The sequence below is a fragment of the Phalangium opilio genome, unplaced genomic scaffold, assembly GCF_054372755.1.
Source record: "Phalangium opilio isolate 3A_F unplaced genomic scaffold, DU_Popi_V2 ptg000390l_1, whole genome shotgun sequence".
Taxonomy (NCBI): Eukaryota; Metazoa; Arthropoda; class Arachnida; order Opiliones; family Phalangiidae; genus Phalangium; species Phalangium opilio.
The window spans coordinates 8,653,583-8,674,668 of NW_028324234.1; the positions used below are offsets into that span (position 1 = coordinate 8,653,583).

Sequence of the window (21,086 nt, forward strand, 5' to 3'; positions counted from 1 at the left end):
GACCATTCTTGAGCTCGACGTGCAATTTATGTATCTGTAACTTTATACCCTCTTAATTTTATATAACATTCAAATATTTTGCAAAAGTTCAATGTACATTGAAAACTGAAATAGTTGAAAATGTGTACGAGTCGGGACCACCTCTGATAGAACAAAACCAAAGTTGCATAGACTTTCGAAGGCTTCTTGTACCATTCTTGAGTCCGACATGCAAAATTGCATACCCTCTTCATCTTATATAACATTCAAATATTTTCCAAAAGTTCAATGTTTATTGAAAACTGAAATAGTTGAGAATGTGTCCGAGTCGGGACCACCTCTGATAGAACAAAACTAGAGTTGCATAGATTTCCGAAGGCTTCTTGTACCATTCTTGAGTGCGACGTTCAATATTGCATACCCTCTTAATTTTATATAACATTAAATATTTTCCAAAAGTTCAATGTTTATTGAAAACTGAAATAGTTGAGAATGTGTCCGAGTCGGAACCACCTCTGATAGAACAAAACCAAAGTTGCATAGATTTTCGAACGCTTCTCAGACCATTCTTGAGCTCGACGTGCAATTTATGTATCATTAACTTTATACCCTCTTAATTTTATATAACATTTAAATATTTTGCAAAAGTTCAATGTACATTGAAAACTGAAATAGTTGAAAATGTGTACGAGTCGGGACCACCTCTGATAGAACAAAACCAAAGTTGCATAGACTTTCGAAGGCTTCTTGTACCATTCTCGAGTCCGACATGCAAAATTGCATACCCTCTTCATCTTATATAACATTCAAATATTTTCCAAAATTTCAATGTTTATTGAAAACTGAAATAGTTGAGAATGCGTCCGAGTCGGGACCACCTCTGATAGAACAAAACTAGAGTTGCATAGATTTCCGAAGGCTTCTTGTACCATTCTTGAGTGCGACGTGCAATATTGCATACCCTCTTAATTTTATATAACATTAAATATTTTCCAAAAGTTCAATGTTTAATGAAAACTGAAATAGTTGAGAATGTGTCCGAGTCGGAACCACCTCTGATAGAACAAAACCAAAGTTGCATAGATTTTCGAACGCTTCTCAGACCATTCTTGAGCTCGACGTGCAATTTATGTATCTGTAACTTTATACCCTCTTAATTTTATATAACATTCAAATATTTTCCAAAAGTTCAATGTTTATTGAAAACTGAAATAGTTGAGAATGTGTCCGAGTCGGGGCCACCTCTGATAGAACAAAACCATAGTTGCATAGATTTTTGAAAGCTTCTTAGACCATTCTTGAGTACGACGTGCAATATTGCATACCCTCTTAATTTTATATAACATTCAAATATTTTCCAAAAGTTCAATGTTTAATGAAAACTGAAATAGTTGAGAATGTGTCCGAGTCGGAACCACCTCTGATAGAACAAAACCAAAGTTGCATAGATTTTCGAACGCTTCTCAGACCATTCTTGAGCTCGACGTGCAATTTATGTATCTGTAACTTTATACCCTCTTAATTTTATATAACATTCAAATATTTTGCAAAAGTTCAATGTACATTGAAAACTGAAATAGTTGAAAATGTGTACGAGTCGGGACCACCTCTGATAGAACAAAACCAAAGTTGCATAGACTTTCGAAGGCTTCTTGTACCATTCTTGAGTCCGACATGCAAAATTGCATACCCTCTTCATCTTATATAACATTCAAATATTTTCCAAAAGTTCAATGTTTATTGAAAACTGAAATAGTTGAGAATGTGTCCGAGTCGGGACCACCTCTGATAGAACAAAACTAGAGTTGCATAGATTTCCGAAGGCTTCTTGTACCATTCTTGAGTGCGACGTTCAATATTGCATACCCTCTTAATTTTATATAACATTAAATATTTTCCAAAAGTTCAATGTTTATTGAAAACTGAAATAGTTGAGAATGTGTCCGAGTCGGAACCACCTCTGATAGAACAAAACCAAAGTTGCATAGATTTTCGAACGCTTCTCAGACCATTCTTGAGCTCGACGTGCAATTTATGTATCATTAACTTTATACCCTCTTAATTTTATATAACATTTAAATATTTTGCAAAAGTTCAATGTACATTGAAAACTGAAATAGTTGAAAATGTGTACGAGTCGGGACCACCTCTGATAGAACAAAACCAAAGTTGCATAGACTTTCGAAGGCTTCTTGTACCATTCTCGAGTCCGACATGCAAAATTGCATACCCTCTTCATCTTATATAACATTCAAATATTTTCCAAAATTTCAATGTTTATTGAAAACTGAAATAGTTGAGAATGCGTCCGAGTCGGGACCACCTCTGATAGAACAAAACTAGAGTTGCATAGATTTCCGAAGGCTTCTTGTACCATTCTTGAGTGCGACGTGCAATATTGCATACCCTCTTAATTTTATATAACATTAAATATTTTCCAAAAGTTCAATGTTTAATGAAAACTGAAATAGTTGAGAATGTGTCCGAGTCGGAACCACCTCTGATAGAACAAAACCAAAGTTGCATAGATTTTCGAAGGCTTCTTGTACCATTCTCGAGTCCGACATGCAAAATTGCATACCCTCTTCATCTTATATAACATTCAAATATTTTCCAAAAGTTCAATGTTTATTGAAAACTGAAATAGTTGAGAATGCGTCCGAGTCGGGACCACCTCTGATAGAACAAAACTAGAGTTGCATAGATTTCCGAAGGCTTCTTGTACCATTCTTGAGTGCGACGTTAAATATTGCATACCCTCTTAATTTTATATAACATTCAAATATTTTCCAAAAGTTCAATGTTTAATGAAAACTGAAATAGTTGAGAATGTGTCCGAGTCGGAACCACCTCTGATAGAACAAAACCAAAGTTGCATAGATTTTCGAACGCTTCTCAGACCATTCTTGAGCTCGACGTGCAATTTATGTATCTGTAACTTTATACCCTCTTAATTTTATATAACATTCAAATATTTTCCAAAAGTTCAATGTTTATTGAAAACTGAAATAGTTGAGAATGTGTCCGAGTCGGGGCCACCTCTGATAGAACAAAACCATAGTTGCATAGATTTTTGAAAGCTTCTTAGACCATTCTTGAGTACGACGTGCAATATTGCATACCCTCTTAATTTTATATAACATTCAAATATTTTCCAAAAGTTCAATGTTTAATGAAAACTGAAATAGTTGAGAATGTGTCCGAGTCGGAACCACCTCTGATAGAACAAAACCAAAGTTGCATAGATTTTCGAACGCTTCTCAGACCATTCTTGAGCTCGACGTGCAATTTATGTATCTGTAACTTTATACCCTCTTAATTTTATATAACATTCAAATATTTTGCAAAAGTTCAATGTACATTGAAAACTGAAATAGTTGAAAATGTGTACGAGTCGGGACCACCTCTGATAGAACAAAACCAAAGTTGCATAGACTTTCGAAGGCTTCTTGTACCATTCTTGAGTCCGACATGCAAAATTGCATACCCTCTTCATCTTATATAACATTCAAATATTTTCCAAAAGTTCAATGTTTATTGAAAACTGAAATAGTTGAGAATGCGTCCGAGTCGGGACCACCTCTGATAGAACAAAACTAGAGTTGCATAGATTTCCGAAGGCTTCTTGTACCATTCTTGAGTGCGACGTTCAATATTGCATACCCTCTTAATTTTATATAACATTAAATATTTTCCAAAAGTTCAATGTTTATTGAAAACTGAAATAGTTGAGAATGTGTCCGAGTCGGAACCACCTCTGATAGAACAAAACCAAAGTTGCATAGATTTTCGAACGCTTCTCAGACCATTCTTGAGCTCGACGTGCAATTTATGTATCATTAACTTTATACCCTCTTAATTTTATATAACATTTAAATATTTTGCAAAAGTTCAATGTACATTGAAAACTGAAATAGTTGAAAATGTGTACGAGTCGGGACCACCTCTGATAGAACAAAACCAAAGTTGCATAGACTTTCGAAGGCTTCTTGTACCATTCTCAGTCCGACATGCAAAATTGCATACCCTCTTCATCTTATATAACATTCAAATATTTTCCAAAATTTCAATGTTTATTGAAAACTGAAATAGTTGAGAATGCGTCCGAGTCGGGACCACCTCTGATAGAACAAAACTAGAGTTGCATAGATTTCCGAAGGCTTCTTGTACCATTCTTGAGTGCGACGTGCAATATTGCATACCCTCTTAATTTTATATAACATTAAATATTTTCCAAAAGTTCAATGTTTAATGAAAACTGAAATAGTTGAGAATGTGTCCGAGTCGGAACCACCTCTGATAGAACAAAACCAAAGTTGCATAGATTTTCGAACGCTTCTCAGACCATTCTTGAGCTCGACGTGCAATTTATGTATCTGTAACTTTATACCCTCTTAATTTTATATAACATTCAAATATTTTCCAAAAGTTCAATGTTTATTGAAAACTGAAATAGTTGAGAATGTGTCCGAGTCGGGGCCACCTCTGATAGAACAAAACCATAGTTGCATAGATTTTTGAAAGCTTCTTAGACCATTCTTGAGTACGACGTGCAATATTGCATACCCTCTTAATTTTATATAACATTCAAATATTTTCCAAAAGTTCAATGTTTAATGAAAACTGAAATAGTTGAGAATGTGTCCGAGTCGGAACCACCTCTGATAGAACAAAACCAAAGTTGCATAGATTTTCGAACGCTTCTCAGACCATTCTTGAGCTCGACGTGCAATTTATGTATCTGTAACTTTATACCCTCTTAATTTTATATAACATTCAAATATTTTGCAAAAGTTCAATGTACATTGAAAACTGAAATAGTTGAAAATGTGTACGAGTCGGGACCACCTCTGATAGAACAAAACCAAAGTTGCATAGACTTTCGAAGGCTTCTTGTACCATTCTTGAGTCCGACATGCAAAATTGCATACCCTCTTCATCTTATATAACATTCAAATATTTTCCAAAAGTTCAATGTTTATTGAAAACTGAAATAGTTGAGAATGCGTCCGAATCGGGACCACCTCTGATAGAACAAATCTAGAGTTGCATAGATTTCCGAAGGCTTCTTGTACCATTCTTGAGTGCGACGTGCAATATTGCATACCCTCTTAATTTTATATAACATTAAATATTTTCCAAAAGTTCAATGTTTATTGAAAACTGAAATAGTTGAGAATGTGTCCGAGTCGGAACCACCTCTGATAGAACAAAACCAAAGTTGCATAGATTTTCGAACGCTTCTCAGACCATTCTTGAGCTCGACGTGCAATTTATGTATCTGTAACTTTATACCCTCTTAATTTTATATAACATTCAAATATTTTCCAAAAGTTCAATGTTTATTGAAAACTGAAATAGTTGAGAATGCGTCCGAGTCGGGACCACCTCTGATAGAACAAAACTAGAGTTGCATAGATTTCCGAAGGCTTCTTGTACCATTCTTGAGTGCGACGTTCAATATTGCATACCCTCTTAATTTTATATAACATTAAATATTTTCCAAAAGTTCAATGTTTATTGAAAACTGAAATAGTTGAGAATGTGTCCGAGTCGGAACCACCTCTGATAGAACAAAACCAAAGTTGCATAGATTTTCGAACGCTTCTCAGACCATTCTTGAGCTCGACGTGCAATGTATCTGTAACTTTATACCCTCTTAATTTTATATAACATTCAAATATTTTCCAAAAGTTCAATGTTTATTGAAAACTGAAATAGTTGAGAATGCGTCCGAGTCGGGACCACCTCTGATAGAACAAAACTAGAGTTGCATAGATTTCCGAAGGCTTCTTGTACCATTCTTGAGTGCGACGTTCAATATTGCATACCCTCTTAATTTTATATAACATTAAATATTTTCCAAAAGTTCAATGTTTATTGAAAACTGAAATAGTTGAGAATGTGTCCGAGTCGGGGCCACCTCTGATAGAACAAAACCATAGTTGCATAGATTTTTGAAAGCTTCTTAGACCATTCTTGAGTACGACGTGCAATATTGCATACCCTCTTAATTTTATATAACATTCAAATATTTTCCAAAAGTTCAATGTTTAATGAAAACTGAAATAGTTGAGAATGTGTCCGAGTCGGAACCACCTCTGATAGAACAAAACCAAAGTTGCATAGATTTTCGAACGCTTCTCAGACCATTCTTGAGCTCGACGTGCAATTTATGTATCTGTAACTTTATACCCTCTTAATTTTATATAACATTCAAATATTTTGCAAAAGTTCAATGTACATTGAAAACTGAAATAGTTGAAAATGTGTACGAGTCGGGACCACCTCTGATAGAACAAAACCAAAGTTGCATAGACTTTCGAAGGCTTCTTGTACCATTCTTGAGTCCGACATGCAAAATTGCATACCCTCTTCATCTTATATAACATTCAAATATTTTCCAAAAGTTCAATGTTTATTGAAAACTGAAATAGTTGAGAATGCGTCCGAGTCGGGACCACCTCTGATAGAACAAAACTAGAGTTGCATAGATTTCCGAAGGCTTCTTGTACCATTCTTGAGTGCGACGTTCAATATTGCATACCCTCTTAATTTTATATAACATTAAATATTTTCCAAAAGTTCAATGTTTATTGAAAACTGAAATAGTTGAGAATGTGTCCGAGTCGGAACCACCTCTGATAGAACAAAACCAAAGTTGCATAGATTTTCGAACGCTTCTCAGACCATTCTTGAGCTCGACGTGCAATTTATGTATCATTAACTTTATACCCTCTTAATTTTATATAACATTTAAATATTTTGCAAAAGTTCAATGTACATTGAAAACTGAAATAGTTGAAAATGTGTACGAGTCGGGACCACCTCTGATAGAACAAAACCAAAGTTGCATAGACTTTCGAAGGCTTCTTGTACCATTCTCAGTCCGACATGCAAAATTGCATACCCTCTTCATCTTATATAACATTCAAATATTTTCCAAAATTTCAATGTTTATTGAAAACTGAAATAGTTGAGAATGCGTCCGAGTCGGGACCACCTCTGATAGAACAAAACTAGAGTTGCATAGATTTCCGAAGGCTTCTTGTACCATTCTTGAGTGCGACGTGCAATATTGCATACCCTCTTAATTTTATATAACATTAAATATTTTCCAAAAGTTCAATGTTTAATGAAAACTGAAATAGTTGAGAATGTGTCCGAGTCGGAACCACCTCTGATAGAACAAAACCAAAGTTGCATAGATTTTCGAACGCTTCTCAGACCATTCTTGAGCTCGACGTGCAATTTATGTATCTGTAACTTTATACCCTCTTAATTTTATATAACATTCAAATATTTTCCAAAAGTTCAATGTTTATTGAAAACTGAAATAGTTGAGAATGTGTCCGAGTCGGGGCCACCTCTGATAGAACAAAACCATAGTTGCATAGATTTTTGAAAGCTTCTTAGACCATTCTTGAGTACGACGTGCAATATTGCATACCCTCTTAATTTTATATAACATTCAAATATTTTCCAAAAGTTCAATGTTTAATGAAAACTGAAATAGTTGAGAATGTGTCCGAGTCGGAACCACCTCTGATAGAACAAAACCAAAGTTGCATAGATTTTCGAACGCTTCTCAGACCATTCTTGAGCTCGACGTGCAATTTATGTATCTGTAACTTTATACCCTCTTAATTTTATATAACATTCAAATATTTTGCAAAAGTTCAATGTACATTGAAAACTGAAATAGTTGAAAATGTGTACGAGTCGGGACCACCTCTGATAGAACAAAACCAAAGTTGCATAGACTTTCGAAGGCTTCTTGTACCATTCTTGAGTCCGACATGCAAAATTGCATACCCTCTTCATCTTATATAACATTCAAATATTTTCCAAAAGTTCAATGTTTATTGAAAACTGAAATAGTTGAGAATGCGTCCGAATCGGGACCACCTCTGATAGAACAAATCTAGAGTTGCATAGATTTCCGAAGGCTTCTTGTACCATTCTTGAGTGCGACGTGCAATATTGCATACCCTCTTAATTTTATATAACATTAAATATTTTCCAAAAGTTCAATGTTTATTGAAAACTGAAATAGTTGAGAATGTGTCCGAGTCGGAACCACCTCTGATAGAACAAAACCAAAGTTGCATAGATTTTCGAACGCTTCTCAGACCATTCTTGAGCTCGACGTGCAATTTATGTATCTGTAACTTTATACCCTCTTAATTTTATATAACATTCAAATATTTTCCAAAAGTTCAATGTTTATTGAAAACTGAAATAGTTGAGAATGCGTCCGAGTCGGGACCACCTCTGATAGAACAAAACTAGAGTTGCATAGATTTCCGAAGGCTTCTTGTACCATTCTTGAGTGCGACGTTCAATATTGCATACCCTCTTAATTTTATATAACATTAAATATTTTCCAAAAGTTCAATGTTTATTGAAAACTGAAATAGTTGAGAATGTGTCCGAGTCGGAACCACCTCTGATAGAACAAAACCAAAGTTGCATAGATTTTCGAACGCTTCTCAGACCATTCTTGAGCTCGACGTGCAATTTATGTATCATTAACTTTATACCCTCTTAATTTTATATAACATTTAAATATTTTGCAAAAGTTCAATGTACATTGAAAACTGAAATAGTTGAAAATGTGTACGAGTCGGGACCACCTCTGATAGAACAAAACCAAAGTTGCATAGACTTTCGAAGGCTTCTTGTACCATTCTCGAGTCCGACATGCAAAATTGCATACCCTCTTCATCTTATATAACATTCAAATATTTTCCAAAATTTCAATGTTTATTGAAAACTGAAATAGTTGAGAATGCGTCCGAGTCGGGACCACCTCTGATAGAACAAAACTAGAGTTGCATAGATTTCCGAAGGCTTCTTGTACCATTCTTGAGTGCGACGTGCAATATTGCATACCCTCTTAATTTTATATAACATTAAATATTTTCCAAAAGTTCAATGTTTAATGAAAACTGAAATAGTTGAGAATGTGTCCGAGTCGGAACCACCTCTGATAGAACAAAACCAAAGTTGCATAGATTTTCGAACGCTTCTCAGACCATTCTTGAGCTCGACGTGCAATTTATGTATCTGTAACTTTATACCCTCTTAATTTTATATAACATTCAAATATTTTCCAAAAGTTCAATGTTTATTGAAAACTGAAATAGTTGAGAATGTGTCCGAGTCGGGGCCACCTCTGATAGAACAAAACCATAGTTGCATAGATTTTTGAAAGCTTCTTAGACCATTCTTGAGTACGACGTGCAATATTGCATACCCTCTTAATTTTATATAACATTCAAATATTTTCCAAAAGTTCAATGTTTAATGAAAACTGAAATAGTTGAGAATGTGTCCGAGTCGGAACCACCTCTGATAGAACAAAACCAAAGTTGCATAGATTTTCGAACGCTTCTCAGACCATTCTTGAGCTCGACGTGCAATTTATGTATCTGTAACTTTATACCCTCTTAATTTTATATAACATTCAAATATTTTGCAAAAGTTCAATGTACATTGAAAACTGAAATAGTTGAAAATGTGTACGAGTCGGGACCACCTCTGATAGAACAAAACCAAAGTTGCATAGACTTTCGAGGGCTTCTTGTACCATTCTTGAGTCCGACATGCAAAATTGCATACCCTCTTCATCTTATATAACATTCAAATATTTTCCAAAAGTTCAATGTTTATTGAAAACTGAAATAGTTGAGAATGCGTCCGAGTCGGGACCACCTCTGATAGAACAAAACTAGAGTTGCATAGATTTCCGAAGGCTTCTTGTACCATTCTTGAGTGCGACGTTCAATATTGCATACCCTCTTAATTTTATATAACATTAAATATTTTCCAAAAGTTCAATGTTTATTGAAAACTGAAATAGTTGAGAATGTGTCCGAGTCGGGACCACCTCTGATAGAACAAAACCAAAGTTGCATAGATTTTCGAACGCTTCTCAGACCATTCTTGAGCTCGACGTGCAATTTATGTATCATTAACTTTATACCCTCTTAATTTTATATAACATTTAAATATTTTGCAAAAGTTCAATGTACATTGAAAACTGAAATAGTTGAAAATGTGTACGAGTCGGGACCACCTCTGATAGAACAAAACCAAAGTTGCATAGACTTTCGAAGGCTTCTTGTACCATTCTCGAGTCCGACATGCAAAATTGCATACCCTCTTCATCTTATATAACATTCAAATATTTTCCAAAATTTCAATGTTTATTGAAAACTGAAATAGTTGAGAATGCGTCCGAGTCGGGACCACCTCTGATAGAACAAAACTAGAGTTGCATAGATTTCCGAAGGCTTCTTGTACCATTCTTGAGTGCGACGTGCAATATTGCATACCCTCTTAATTTTATATAACATTAAATATTTTCCAAAAGTTCAATGTTTAATGAAAACTGAAATAGTTGAGAATGTGTCCGAGTCGGAACCACCTCTGATAGAACAAAACCAAAGTTGCATAGATTTTCGAACGCTTCTCAGACCATTCTTGAGCTCGACGTGCAATTTATGTATCTGTAACTTTATACCCTCTTAATTTTATATAACATTCAAATATTTTCCAAAAGTTCAATGTTTATTGAAAACTGAAATAGTTGAGAATGTGTCCGAGTCGGGGCCACCTCTGATAGAACAAAACCATAGTTGCATAGATTTTTGAAAGCTTCTTAGACCATTCTTGAGTACGACGTGCATATATTGCATACCCTCTTAATTTTATATAACATTCAAATATTTTCCAAAAGTTCAATGTTTAATGAAAACTGAAATAGTTGAGAATGTGTCCGAGTCGGAACCACCTCTGATAGAACAAAATCAAAGTTGCATAGATTTTCGAACGCTTCTCAGACCATTCTTGAGCTCGACGTGCAATTTATGTATCTGTAACTTTATACCCTCTTAATTTTATATAACATTCAAATATTTTCCAAAAGTTCAATGTTTATTGAAAACTGAAATAGTTGAGAATGCGTCCGAGTCGGGACCACCTCTGATAGAACAAAACTAGAGTTGCATAGATATCCGAAGGCTTCTTGTACCATTCTTGAGTGCGACGTTCAATATTGCATACCCTCTTAATTTTATATAACATTAAATATTTTCCAAAAGTTCAATGTTTATTGAAAACTGAAATAGTTGAGAATGTGTCCGAGTCGGAACCACCTCTAATAGAACAAAACCAAAGTTGCATAGATTTTCGAACGCTTCTCAGACCATTCTTGAGCTCGACGTGCAATTTATGTATCATTAACTTTATACCCTCTTAATTTTATATAACATTTAAATATTTTGCAAAAGTTCAATGTACATTGAAAACTGAAATAGTTGAAAATGTGTACGAGTCGGGACCACCTCTGATAGAACAAAACCAAAGTTGCATAGACTTTCGAAGGCTTCTTGTACCATTCTCGAGTCCGACATGCAAAATTGCATACCCTCTTCATCTTATATAACATTCAAATATTTTCCAAAATTTCAATGTTTATTGAAAACTGAAATAGTTGAGAATGCGTCCGAGTCGGGACCACCTCTGATAGAACAAAACTAGAGTTGCATAGATTTCCGAAGGCTTCTTGTACCATTCTTGAGTGCGACGTGCAATATTGCATACCCTCTTAATTTTATATAACATTAAATATTTTCCAAAAGTTCAATGTTTAATGAAAACTGAAATAGTTGAGAATGTGTCCGAGTCGGAACCACCTCTGATAGAACAAAACCAAAGTTGCATAGATTTTCGAACGCTTCTCAGACCATTCTTGAGCTCGACGTGCAATTTATGTATCTGTAACTTTATACCCTCTTAATTTTATATAACATTCAAATATTTTCCAAAAGTTCAATGTTTATTGAAAACTGAAATAGTTGAGAATGTGTCCGAGTCGGGGCCACCTCTGATAGAACAAAACCATAGTTGCATAGATTTTTGAAAGCTTCTTAGACCATTCTTGAGTACGACGTGCAATATTGCATACCCTCTTAATTTTATATAACATTCAAATATTTTCCAAAAGTTCAATGTTTAATGAAAACTGAAATAGTTGAGAATGTGTCCGAGTCGGAACCACCTCTGATAGAACAAAACCAAAGTTGCATAGATTTTCGAACGCTTCTCAGACCATTCTTGAGCTCGACGTGCAATTTATGTATCTGTAACTTTATACCCTCTTAATTTTATATAACATTCAAATATTTTGCAAAAGTTCAATGTACATTGAAAACTGAAATAGTTGAAAATGTGTACGAGTCGGGACCACCTCTGATAGAACAAAACCAAAGTTGCATAGACTTTCGAAGGCTTCTTGTACCATTCTTGAGTCCGACATGCAAAATTGCATACCCTCTTCATCTTATATAACATTCAAATATTTTCCAAAAGTTCAATGTTTATTGAAAACTGAAATAGTTGAGAATGCGTCCGAGTCGGGACCACCTCTGATAGAACAAAACTAGAGTTGCATAGATTTCCGAAGGCTTCTTGTACCATTCTTGAGTGCGACGTGCAATATTGCATACCCTCTTAATTTTATATAACATTAAATATTTTCCAAAAGTTCAATGTTTATTGAAAACTGAAATAGTTGAGAATGTGTCCGAGTCGGAACCACCTCTGATAGAACAAAACCAAAGTTGCATAGATTTTCGAACGCTTCTCAGACCATTCTTGAGCTCGACGTGCAATTTATGTATCATTAACTTTATACCCTCTTAATTTTATATAACATTTAAATATTTTGCAAAAGTTCAATCTACATTGAAAACTGAAATAGTTGAAAATGTGTACGAGTCGGGACCACCTCTGATAGAACAAAACCAAAGTTGCATAGACTTTCAAAGGCTTCTTGTACCATTCTTGAGTCCGACATGCAAAATTGCATACCCTCTTCATCTTATATAACATTCAAATATTTTCCAAAAGTTCAATGTTTATTGAAAACTGAAATAGTTGAGAATGTGTCCGAGTCGGGACCACCTCTGATAGAACAAAACCAAAGTTGCATAGATTTTCGAACGCTTCTCAGACCATTCTTGAGCTCGACGTGCAATATATGTATCTGTAACTTTATACCCTCTTAATTTTATATAACATTTAAATATTTTGCAAAAGTTCAATGTTTATTGAAAACTGAAATAGTTGAGAATGCGTCCGAGTCGGGACCACCTCTGATAGAACAAAACTAGAGTTGCATAGATTTCCGAAGGCTTCTTGTACCATTCTTGAGTGGGACGTGCAATATTGCATACCCTCTTAATTTTATATAACATTAAATATTTTCCAAAAGTTCAATGTTTATTGAAAACTGAAATAGTTGAGAATGTGTCCGAGTCGGAACCACCTCTGATAGAACAAAACCAAAGTTGCATAGATTTTCGAACGCTTCTCAGACCATTCTTGAGCTCGACGTGCAATTTATGTATCTGTAACTTTATACCCTCTTAATTTTATATAACATTCAAATATTTTCCAAAAGTTCAATGTTTATTGAAAACTGAAATAGTTGAGAATGTGTCCGAGTCGGGGCCACCTCTGATAGAACAAAACCATAGTTGCATAGATTTTTGAAAGCTTCTTAGACCATTCTTGAGTACGACGTGCAATATTGCATACCCTCTTAATTTTATATAACATTCAAATATTTTCCAAAAGTTCAATGTTTAATGAAAACTGAAATAGTTGAGAATGTGTCCGAGTCGGAACCACCTCTGATAGAACAAAACCAAAGTTGCATAGATTTTCGAACGCTTCTCAGACCATTCTTGAGCTCGACGTGCAATTTATGTATCTGTAACTTTATACCCTCTTAATTTTATATAACATTCAAATATTTTGCAAAAGTTCAATGTACATTGAAAACTGAAATAGTTGAAAATGTGTACGAGTCGGGACCACCTCTGATAGAACAAAACCAAAGTTGCATAGACTTTCGAAGGCTTCTTGTACCATTCTTGAGTCCGACATGCAAAATTGCATACCCTCTTCATCTTATATAACATTCAAATATTTTCCAAAAGTTCAATGTTTATTGAAAACTGAAATAGTTGAGAATGCGTCCGAGTCGGGACCACCTCTGATAGAACAAAACTAGAGTTGCATAGATTTCCGAAGGCTTCTTGTACCATTCTTGAGTGCGACGTGCAATATTGCATACCCTCTTAATTTTATATAACATTAAATATTTTCCAAAAGTTCAATGTTTATTGAAAACTGAAATAGTTGAGAATGTGTCCGAGTCGGAACCACCTCTGATAGAACAAAACCAAAGTTGCATAGATTTTCGAACGCTTCTCAGACCATTCTTGAGCTCGACGTGCAATTTATGTATCATTAACTTTATACCCTCTTAATTTTATATAACATTTAAATATTTTGCAAAAGTTCAATGTACATTGAAAACTGAAATAGTTGAAAATGTGTACGAGTCGGGACCACCTCTGATAGAACAAAACCAAAGTTGCATAGACTTTCAAAGGCTTCTTGTACCATTCTTGAGTCCGACATGCAAAATTGCATACCCTCTTCATCTTATATAGCATTCAAATATTTTCCAAAAGTTCAATGTTTATTGAAAACTGAAATAGTTGAGAATGTGTCCGAGTCGGGACCACCTCTGATAGAACAAAACCAAAGTTGCATAGATTTTCGAACGCTTCTCAGACCATTCTTGAGCTCGACGTGCAATATATGTATCTGTAACTTTATACCCTCTTAATTTTATATAACATTTAAATATTTTGCAAAAGTTCAATGTTTATTGAAAACTGAAATAGTTGAGAATGCGTCTGAGTCGGGACCACCTCTGATAGAACAAAACTAGAGTTGCATAGATTTCCGAAGGCTTCTTGTACCATTCTTGAGTGCGACGTGCAATATTGCATACCCTCTTAATTTTATATAACATTAAATATTTTCCAAAAGTTCAATGTTTATTGAAAACTGAAATAGTTGAGAATGTGTCCGAGTCGGAACCACCTCTGATAGAACAAAACCAAAGTTGCATAGATTTTCGAACGCTTCTCAGACCATTCTTGAGCTCGACGTGCAATTTATGTATCTGTAACTTTATACCCTCTTAATTTTATATAACATTCAAATATTTTCCAAAAGTTCAATGTTTATTGAAAACTGAAATAGTTGAGAATGCGTCCGAGTCGGGACCACCTCTGATAGAACAAAACTAGAGTTGCATAGATTTCCGAAGGCTTCTTGTACCATTCTTGAGTCCGACATGCAAAATTGCATACCCTCTTCATCTTATATAACATTCAAATATTTTCCAAAAGTTCAATGTTTATTGAAAACTGAAATAGTTGAGAATGTGTCCGAGTCGGGACCACCTCTGATAGATCCAAACCAAAGTTGCATAGATTTTCGAACGCTTCTCAGACCATTCTTGAGCTCGACGTGCAATATATGTATCTGTAACTTTATACCCTCTTAATTTTATATAACATTTAAATATTTTGCAAAAGTTCAATGTTTATTGAAAACTGAAATAGTTGAGAATGCGTCCGAGTCGGGACCACCTCTGATAGAACAAAACTAGAGTTGCATAGATTTCCGAAGGCTTCTTGTACCATTCTTGAGTGCGACGTGCAATATTGCATACCCTCTTAATTTTATATAACATTAAATATTTTCCAAAAGTTCAATGTTTATTGAAAACTGAAATAGTTGAGAATGTGTCCGAGTCGGAACCACCTCTGATAGAACAAAACCAAAGTTGCATAGATTTTCGAACGCTTCTCAGACCATTCTTGAGCTCGACGTGCAATTTATGTATCTGTAACTTTATACCCTCTTAATTTTATATAACATTCAAATATTTTACAAAAGTTCAATGTTTATTGAAAACTGAAATAGTTGAGAATGCGTCCGAGTCGGGACCACCTCTGATAGAACAAAACTAGAGTTGCATAGATTTCCGAAGGCTTCTTGTACCATTCTTGAGTGCGACGTTCAATATTGCATACCCTCTTAATTTTATATAACATTAAATATTTTCCAAAAGTTCAATGTTTATTGAAAACTGAAATAGTTGAGAATGTGTCCGAGTCGGAACCACCTCTGATAGAACAAAACCAAAGTTGCATAGATTTTCGAACGCTTCTCAGACCATTCTTGAGCTCGACGTGCAATTTATGTATCATTAACTTTATACCCTCTTAATTTTATATAACATTTAAATATTTTGCAAAAGTTCAATGTACATTGAAAACTGAAATAGTTGAAAATGTGTACGAGTCGGGACCACCTCTGATAGAACAAAACCAAAGTTGCATAGACTTTCGAAGGCTTCTTGTACCATTCTCGAGTCCGACATGCAAAATTGCATACCCTCTTCATCTTATATAACATTCAAATATTTTCCAAAAGTTCAATGTTTATTGAAAACTGAAATAGTTGAGAATGCGTCCGAGTCGGGACCACCTCTGATAGAACAAAACTAGAGTTGCATAGATTTCCGAAGGCTTCTTGTACCATTCTTGAGTGCGACGTGCAATATTGCATACCCTCTTAATTTTATATAACATTAAATATTTTCCAAAAGTTCAATGTTTATTGAAAACTGAAATAGTTGAGAATGTGTCCGAGTCGGAACCACCTCTGATAGAACAAAACCAAAGTTGCATAGATTTTCGAACGCTTCTCAGACCATTCTTGAGCTCGACGTGCAATTTATGTATCTGTAACTTTATACCCTCTTAATTTTATATAACATTTAAATATTTTGCAAAAGTTCAATGTACATTGAAAACTGAAATAGTTGAAAATGTGTACGAGTCGGGACCACCTCTGATAGAACAAAACCAAAGTTGCATAGACTTTCGAAGGCTTCTTGTACCATTCTCGAGTCCGACATGCAAAATTGCATACCCTCTTCATCTTATATAACATTCAAATATTTTCCAAAAGTTCAATGTTTATTGAAAACTGAAATAGTTGAGAATGCGTCCGAGTCGGGACCACCTCTGATAGAACAAAACTAGAGTTGCATAGATTTCCGAAGGCTTCTTGTACCATTCTTGAGTGCGACGTTCAATATTGCATACCCTCTTAATTTTATATAACATTAAATATTTTCCAAAAGTTCAATGTTTATTGAAAACTGAAATAGTTGAGAATGTGTCCGAGTCGGAACCACCTCTGATAGAACAAAACCAAAGTTGCATAGATTTTCGAACGCTTCTCAGACCATTCTTGAGCTCGACGTGCAATTTATGTATCATTAACTTTATACCCTCTTAATTTTATATAACATTTAAATATTTTGCAAAAGTTCAATGTACATTGAAAACTGAAATAGTTGAAAATGTGTACGAGTCGGGACCACCTCTGATAGAACAAAACCAAAGTTGCATAGACTTTCGAAGGCTTCTTGTACCATTCTCGAGTCCGACATGCAAAATTGCATACCCTCTTCATCTTATATAACATTCAAATATTTTCCAAAAGTTCAATGTTTATTGACAACTGAAATAGTTGAGAATGCGTCCGAGTCGGGACCACCTCTGATAGAACAAAACTAGAGTTGCATAGATTTCCGAAGGCTTCTTGTACCATTCTTGAGTGCGACGTTCAATATTGCATACCCTCTTAATTTTATATAACATTAAATATTTTCCAAAAGTTCAATGTTTATTGAAAACTGAAATAGTTGAGAATGTGTCCGAGTCGGAACCACCTCTGATAGAACAAAACCAAAGTTGCATAGATTTTCGAACGCTTCTCAGACCATTCTTGAGCTCGACGTGCAATTTATGTATCATTAACTTTATACCCTCTTAATTTTATATAACATTTAAATATTTTGCAAAAGTTCAATGTACATTGAAAACTGAAATAGTTGAAAATGTGTACGAGTCGGGACCACCTCTGATAGAACAAAACCAAAGTTGCATAGACTTTCGAAGGCTTCTTGTACCATTCTCGAGTCCGACATGCAAAATTGCATACCCTCTTCATCTTATATAACATTCAAATATTTTCCAAAAGTTCAATGTTTATTGAAAACTGAAATAGTTGAGAATGCGTCCGAGTCGGGACCACCTCTGATAGAACAAAACTAGAGTTGCATAGATTTCCGAAGGCTTCTTGTACCATTCTTGAGTGCGACGTGCAATATTGCATACCCTCTTAATTTTATATAACATTAAATATTTTCCAAAAGTTCAATGTTTATTGAAAACTGAAATAGTTGAGAATGTGTCCGAGTCGGAACCACCTCTGATAGAACAAAACCAAAGTTGCATAGATTTTCGAACGCTTCTCAGACCATTCTTGAGCTCGACGTGCAATTTATGTATCATTAACTTTATACCCTCTTAATTTTATATAACATTTAAATATTTTGCAAAAGTTCAATGTACATTGAAAACTGAAATAGTTGAAAATGTGTACGAGTCGGGACCACCTCTGATAGAACAAAACCAAAGTTGCATAGACTTTCGAAGGCTTCTTGTACCATTCTCGAGTCCGACATGCAAAATTGCATACCCTCTTCATCTTATATAACATTCAAATATTTTCCAAAAGTTCAATGTTTATTGAAAACTGAAATAGTTGAGAATGCGTCCGAGTCGGGACCACCTCTGATAGAACAAAACTAGAGTTGCATAGATTTCCGAAGGCTTCTTGTACCATTCTTGAGTGCGACGTGCAATATTGCATACCCTCTTAATTTTATATAACATTAAATATTTTCCAAAAGTTCAATGTTTATTGAAAACTGAAATAGTTGAGAATGTGTCCGAGTCGGAACCACCTCTGATAGAACAAAACCAAAGTTGCATAGATTTTCGAACGCTTCTCAGACCATTCTTGAGCTCGACGTGCAATTTATGTATCATTAACTTTATACCCTCTTAATTTTATATAACATTTAAATATTTTGCAAAAGTTCAATTTACATTGAAAACTGAAATAGTTGAAAATGTGTACGAGTCGGGACCACCTCTGATAGAACAAAACCAAAGTTGCATAGACTTTCAAAGGCTTCTTGTACCATTCTTGAGTCCGACATGCAAAATTGCATACCCTCTTCATCTTATATAACATTCAAATATTTTCCAAAAGTTCAATGTTTATTGAAAACTGAAATAGTTGAGAATGTGTCCGAGTCGGGACCACCTCTGATAGAACAAAACCAAAGTTGCATAGATTTTCGAACGCTTCTCAGACCATTCTTGAGCTCGACGTGCAATATATGTATCTGTAACTTTATACCCTCTTAATTTTATATAACATTTAAATATTTTGCAAAAGTTCAATGTTTATTGAAAACTGAAATAGTTGAGAATGCGTCCGAGTCGGGACCACCTCTGATAGAACAAAACTAGAGTTGCATAGATTTCCGAAGGCTTCTTGTACCATTCTTGAGTGCGACGTGCAATATTGCATACCCTCTTAATTTTATATAACATTAAATATTTTCCAAAAGTTCAATGTTTATTGAAAACTGAAATAGTTGAGAATGTGTCCGAGTCGGAACCACCTCTGATAGAACAAAACCAAAGTTGCGTAGATTTTCGAACGCTTCTCAGACCATTCTTGAGCTCGACGTGCAATTTATGTATCTGTAACTTTATACCCTCTTAATTTTATATAACATTCAAATATTTTCCAAAAGTTCAATGTTTATTGAAAACTGAAATAGTTGAGAATGCGTCCGAGTCGGGACCACCTCTGATAGAACAAAACTAGAGTTGCATAGATTTCCGAAGGCTTCTTGTACCATTCTTGAGTGCGACGTTCAATATTGCATACCCTCTTAATTTTATATAACATTAAATATTTTCCAAAAGTTCAATGTTTATTGAAAACTGAAATAGTTGAATGTGTCCGAGTCGGAACCACCTCTGATAGAACAAAACCAAAGTTGCATAGATTTTCGAACGCTTCTCAGACCATTCTTGAGCTCGACGTGCAATTTATGTATCATTAACTTTATACCCTCTTACTTTTATATAACATTTAAATATTTTGAAAAAGTTCAATGTACATTGAAAACTGAAATAGTTGAAAATGTGTACGAGTCGGGACCACCTCTGATAGAACAAAACCAAAGTTGCATAGACTTTCGAAGGCTTCATGTACCATTCTCGAGTCCGACATGCAAAATTGCATACCCTCTTCATCTTATATAACATTCAAATATTTTCCAAAAGTTCAATGTTTATTGAAAACTGAAATAGTTGAGAATGCGTCCGAGTCGGGACCACCTCTGATAGAACAAAACTAGAGTTGCATAGATTTCCGAAGGCTTCTTGTACCATTCTTGAGTGCGACGTGCAATATTGCATACCCTCTTAATTTTATATAACATTAAATATTTTCCAAAAGTTCAATGTTTAATGAAAACTGAAATAGTTGAGAATGTGTCCGAGTCGGAACCACCTCTGATAGAACAAAACCAAAGTTGCATAGATTTTCGAACGCTTCTCAGACCATTCTTGAGCTCGACGTGCAATTTATGTATCTGTAACTTTATACCCTCTTAATTTTATATAACATTCAAATATTTTCCAAAAGTTCAATGTTTATTGAAAACTGAAATAGTTGAGAATGTGTCCGAGTCGGGGCCACCTCTGATTGAACAAAACCATAGTTGCATAGATTTTTGAAAGCTTCTTAGACCATTCTTGAGTACGACGTGCAATATTGCATACCCTCTTAATTTTATATAACATTCAAATATTTTCCAAAAGTTCAATGTTTATTGAAAACTGAAATAGTTGAGAATGTGTCCGAATCGGGACCACCTCTGATAGAACAAAACTAGAGTTGCATAGATTTCCGAAGGCTTCTTGTACCATTCTTAAGTGCGACGTTCAATATTGCATACCCTCTTAATTTTATATAACATTAAATATTTTCCAAAAGTTCAATGTTTATTGAAAACTGAAATAGTTGAGAATGTGTCCGAGTCGGAACCACCTCTGATAGAACAAAACCAAAGTTGCATAGATTTTCGAACGCTTCTCAGACCATTCTTGAGCTCGACGTACAATTTATGTATCATTAACTTTATACCCTCTTAATTTTATATAACATTTAAATATTTTGCAAAAGTTCAATGTACATTGAAAACTGAAATAGTTGAAAATGTG

At 34.6% G+C, this 21,086-nt stretch overlaps 1 long non-coding RNA gene across 1 annotated transcript in view; it reads right to left on the reverse strand.

Annotated features, from left to right (window-relative positions):
* The window catches only part of LOC149597066 (uncharacterized), a 583,612-nt gene that overhangs the window by 451,742 nt on the left and 110,784 nt on the right, over nt 1-21,086 (reverse strand). The window lies entirely within an intron of this gene.